We start from the raw sequence: 6,142 nt of genomic DNA on the forward strand, positions 1-6,142 counted from the left end.
CTGAGTTGCCTCGAAAGCTTGCATATTGTAATCTTTCTAGTTAGCCAATAAAAGGTGTCATTTTGCTTGGCTTTTCTCTACATTCATAATGGCTAACACGGTACAACACCCTAGTACTAAAGATGTCAAATAGAAAGTTACAAGAAAAGAAAAACAAATAAGATTAGGCAAGAATATTAAGGAACAAGTAATACAGGAAGAACAAATAAATCTATACAATCTTTAAAAAACAGATAAATATCAAGTAGAAGAGTAGCGCCATTATACAGTATATAATATCATGATGTAACCCTCTAAAGATGAGTCCAGCGATAATGTCAGAAGGCTGGGAGGACAGAAAAAAACAAAAAAAAAATTCGCTTGGGTTCCAAGACTAAACGATCTCTCAGTCCCCACCGGGCATTCTACATAACATAAATGTTCTTAGGTCATTCCTCTTTTTACAGCTTTCATATGCAAGTATTCGATAAGGTCAGTCCCATGGACAGCTTCGACATCCCCTTCATTCAAGCATAATAGTTGGCTGCACAGTGCCTTGATCAGCAGAAGAAATGGAAAAGAAAGTAGAGAAAAGCAGAGATTAGTAAGGATTTCAAATATCTGAAGAATATGATAATTCTGTGTCTATCAGGAGTACAATTAAAATGTAGCTATGAAAAAGCTAAATTAGAATAGTGGGTTTTTAGTAGTTTTTAAAAATGTTCCACAGTATTATCCATCCATCCATTATCCGTTACATCCTAACTATAGGGTCACGGGGGTCTGCTGGAGCCAATCCCAGCCAACACAGGAAACAAACCCCGGGCAGGGCGCCAGCCCACCGCAGGGCACACACACACACCAAGCACGCACTAGGGACAATTTAGAATCGCCAATGCACTTAACCTGCATGTCTTTGGACTGTGGGAGGAAACCGGAGCACCCGGAGGAAACCCACACAGACACGGGGAGAACGTGCAAACTCCACGCAGGGAGGACCCGGGAAGCGAACCCAGGTCTCCTTACTGCGAGGCAGCAGCGCTACCACTGCGCCACCATGCCGCCCATCCACAGTATTAACATGGTGAATTAGTTAGAATTATAAGCAGACAACCATTAGAAGATCTAAGGTTACGACTTGGAGTGTTGGGGGACAGGCATTCCAAAATATAGGAAGGGGCAAATAAAAGAAGGGGCCCATTGAATAAAGCACATCTAGCCAATAAACAATTAGATGAATGATTGTAATTATTATCCTGACTGATATATGAGGCTTTCTAGAGTACCCAGTGACTCCTGCTAATTGTTGGGCAGTTGGAAGAATGATACGTAAGGAGGGTGGGTGGGACTCATGAAAATTGAAAACGACTTCACTGATTTACCTTTTTTTTTCGGAGACTTTGCAATTCTGGCAGTCTAAAGCAGTCCATTTTCCAGGGGCCAGTATTTCATCTACTGTTATATCCTTATAGCCTGATTGTTTCATTTCCTTAGACTATTATTTAATTTGGTTTATTAAATTAACTAATCTTTTTGCAGTTGAGCAGCTTTTTTGTGTCTTTCATCTTGAGCAATTTAGTGCAAATTATTAAAATCTAATAGAAATTGCTACACATAAGTCGCTTTTAAGGAACACTATAGTTCTTTTCATCTTCTGCAGGTTATGTTTGAAAGTCAGTGATTCAGGAAATACCTACACAATCTCAGATAAGCTGAGCCCCCAGGCCAGGCTCAGAAAAGCCTCATTCCATGGACCTTAGTCAGCAGATATGGAGGTTCTGACAGTAACCTCTTTCTGCTAACAATAGCTAGTATTAAGATTGTCATCAAATCTAATGATTGCAAATGGAGCACTTTTACCTTCATCAAGTAGTTCTTGCAAAAAACCCAGTCAGAATGTATTAGTTAAGGCAATATACATACAATTTACTGAAAAAATATGTCCCATTGCGAAGCCAGTGAAAGGTGTTATTATGGAATTGTAACAGTAATGCCAAAATGGAAACATTAGGTAATGTGCAAAAGTCAAGAGTCAAGTTTGCAAAATGCATAAAAACGTATTCAAGTTACAAGGGGCCATGGGGCTTCTGGGACTTCAAAACAACAATCCCACAAGCCACAGATTGTATTCAATTAAAAATAAACACAACTATAAAGGAAAGAAATGGTCTCTAGCCTGCTATTTTGCAATGCCCTTTTGGTAATGATTTACAGTAAAAAAAGTAGAACTTTTATCCAGAAAAGCCTCATTCATGAAGCTGAGTAACTAAGTTTTACTGAGGAAAGTCAGAGGAAGGGTGCACTAGCAGGGAGAATGCAGGAATTTTTTTGCCCTGCAGTAAAAATAGATATTAAATCTAATTTAGTTATGCTTATGTACATTTATGAGGTATCATACTACTGGAATTAAAAGCAGCATTATACGTCGGAAAACATACTTTTTCTTGTGGAGTGTATTAATTTGTTGACTTAATTCCACAAATGCCAAGCAATGAAATCTCTTCAGAAATCATGGTGTATTATACAAATGCATATGCATTTTGGATCTTTTTTGTATTTTGAAAAAAGCAGGGAGTCTGCCGTAACACCTAAACCATGTATCAGTCCAAGCAGCATAAGACACGAGGAATAATCCAAATCAAGGCAGGACATCAGTTAATCTTGGTGCACACATTCACACTCAGTTATACAGGGGCAATTAAGAGTTGGCAGTTAAACTAAAGGAATATTAGTGGAAATTTGATCGTCAGGAGAAACTCCACAAAGACATGAGAAAAATGTGCAAAGAGCTTAGCAGGCACAAATTGAACACTGGTACATGGACTGGACACTAACAACTGTGCCATCCCAAATACATGAACCTGGATATTTTCCTGAGATGATATTGTTATCTTATATTGATGTAATAACCGATGAATAGTTGTACATTTTAAGGATCTTAGAAAAAATGGGTGCTCACCATTTACCTCCATCCATTTTTAGAATGCTGTTTTTCTAGTTTGGCAGCAGGTATAAGACAGCAAGGAAGGCACACATCGGACTAATTTAATGCACTTCGTCAACCCAAAAGCATGACTTGGGAGTTTGGGATGAATTCACTGTTCTTAAAGAAAGACACAGAGAGAGAGAGAGAGAGAGAGAGAGAGAGAGAGAGAGAGAGAGAGAACATGCAAATTACAAACAGAAGGAACCCAATCTGCTCATTTATCCCGGCTATAAGCACTATGAGGTAGCCATTGCCAAAGCTCCTTTAAGTAGTTGTCTATGGTGGTGAAATGAGTAAGAATGGTGTCGCCTCTTCTATTCAAATCAAAATCGTTATTCCTAAAGTACAGAGTCTACTCAATAAATAGATGGCTTTTCATGGTAACAGCCAATATCCAAATCTTGATGTGTTCCTAAACGGCTGTTAGTTTCTCGTCTAAGTCTAACAAATCCTAGTGTTGATATTGTGATTTCAGGAATCAGTCATGATTAAACTCTTGATTGCTTTTTTGATCTTACTTTTTTGTTTGGAATACAATTCTGAATAGATTTTTTACTTTTGAAATGACCTATATTTCAACTTTTTCTTGTTTTTTTATTTTTTTAATGGTTAATGTTAAGAATGTCTAGCATTATTATTTTTTGGGGTTCTATATAGGGAAAACTAGAGGACTCAAACTGTATGCTTTCATAAAGTGGACCAGCGCTGGTGGTAGCAGTCCTATCTGTATTATTAATTAAACTCTTAACTTTGGCTCCTACACTTTACAGTTTATCACACTTCATCCCACAACATAATTCGAGACACAGGAACATAACCATTTAAAGTCCTAATGGAATGAGAGGAACTTCAGACTCTGAGCTAAAAGTAATTTCAGCGTGGGGCTTATAACCAGTTTGGGATTTGCCCAGGTAGGTGAGAAAATGAAATGTGCCTTGGGCAGGCATTTAATAATTCTTAATATGTGATTAAAAGCAAAAGTAGGTTGAAATGTATTAGACATTTCTGTGCATGCAAAGGAAAGGCCAAAGGAAAGTATGTGTGTGAATAAAATTTAGACCAAAACAGTCTGTTGAGAGATTTAAAACATGACATTTATGTCAAATATGAGATAGAAGATGTTTCAATTTTTTTTCCTTTTGAACTTTTTCAGTAAAGTTATAAAACATGAAATAATAATAATAATAATTCAAGTTGATACCAAGACTTTTTTTTCCTCTTGTTTCCTTTCACATACCAAATGAATACATACAAACTTTTGTGATACAATACAGGTATTCCCCAAACAAAGTACATTATGTTAGAGCTGTCCTTGTCTCTTCCTACCATGTCAGCCCCCTGCACTCAATAGATGTGCAATATATAATGTATCTCTTGATTCATCCATTTTCCATATCCATTTGCCTTAAAGTTATATCTCTTTTATGATGCAAAAGACTGTAACAGTTTACTGAGGAATTATGTTGTAATAGACTACTATTGTATGATGTCTTTTAATAAGAAACAAAAAATGGAGACAATTTTATTAGATACATCTACCAGGTAGCAAAATGCCCCCTACACCAATGAAAATTCATTGTAAAATGACCACATCACTATGTCAATAGCACAATGCTGAGATGCTGGCTTAGTAGACTCCAGTGCGCTGCTTTTCTTCCACCAGGACCATGAATAAGACCTACAGTTTGGCTTCAGGCATCTTTTGTTACAAATAAATCAGCCTTTATATGTAAACTGGTCATATGAAAGCTAAGTGAAAATATCTGCATAATAGTAGATGAGCAGTAAATTATTATAAGGTTAATTATTTTACTGCTGCTTTGTGGTTTGTTACAGATCAAGTTTCCAAGTCATGTTGCACTCATTTTGTTTTTTTATAAGTATTGTACAAAATAAACCAAATTCAAATGACTAAAGTGAATGTTTGAAAATGACACACATAGCTCCACAGTAGATAAAATCCTGTTTTTCGGATGCATGAGTGTTTTATCAGGCAGGCACATGTTCCACATACACAGCAACAACCAACAGTGCATAGAATCTTTTGGAAAAAAAAGACAGTAACACAAAACATGAATTAAACTTAGCCTGGTTTTCCCTGGCTTCTGGATGTTAGTGGAAAAATGGCAATAGTTCTTAGTGAATCTTTACTCTCGATAGCTTGTTCTGCCATCACTGGATTGAGATCTGATGAGTGGCAAGACCACTTCATTAAACTGAATGGAACAATTCCTGGACCTTTTCCCTGTGTTTCTTGCAGAAAAGCCCTTTCACAGATGACTATACTGATGTACAGAGATGGATTTAGGAGGGAGTTGGACCATAGTCTTCAACCAAAATTTGGGCCCCACCTAGGCATTCTGAGGGAATCACAGAAAATCTAGTATAAAATAAAAACATAATTAGAAAGAAAAATAGCTGGCTGATGCCTTGAGAGAATGTCACATAAGACTGGCCTCACTGTTCACATCCAGGCTTTCTCTGACCATCAAAGGACTTACAGGGATGCACTAACTTCTGCCAAGAACACACATTATGGCAGAATAATAGAAAGTGGACATGATAACCCAAGGGTTTTGTTCTGTGTAGTTAATAAATTACTTCAGCCTGCATCTGGCCCAACTACCTCTTCTACTGAAGTCTGTGAGAAATTCCTCCACTTTTTCCATAACAAAATTAGTGATCTAAGTAATTCAACTAACATAAATCCATCATCCATTTATATCTTTGCCTGTCTTCTAACTCCATCCAATAGTTTTTCTAAATTTTCCCCATTCACATCTGCATTTGTTAGTGACTTGCTTTGTAAGATGAGGCCCATTACCTGAGCCCATCTCACCACACTTATTAAATCCTGCCTTCATGCCATAATCCCAACTGTTATGACAATAATAAATTCATCCTTTGTGCCAGCCACTTTTAAAATCGCTTCTGTAACCCCCATGTTAAAAAAGTCTGGTCTTGATGGTGACAATCTTAACAATTTTTGGCCTATTTCTCACTTACCTTTTTTGTAAAAAGTTCTTGAGTGTGTTGAACCTCCCAACTCACCAATTACTTAACTTCTAATAATTTGATTGAACCCTTTCAATCTGGTTTTAGGACGCAGCGCAGCTGTGAAACTGCTCTGCTTTGGGTAACTAATGATTTGCTAATGACAGGAGACTCTGGACAAAC

The sequence above is a fragment of the Erpetoichthys calabaricus genome, chromosome 3 (assembly GCF_900747795.2).
Source record: "Erpetoichthys calabaricus chromosome 3, fErpCal1.3, whole genome shotgun sequence".
NCBI lineage: Eukaryota > Metazoa > Chordata > Cladistia > Polypteriformes > Polypteridae > Erpetoichthys > Erpetoichthys calabaricus.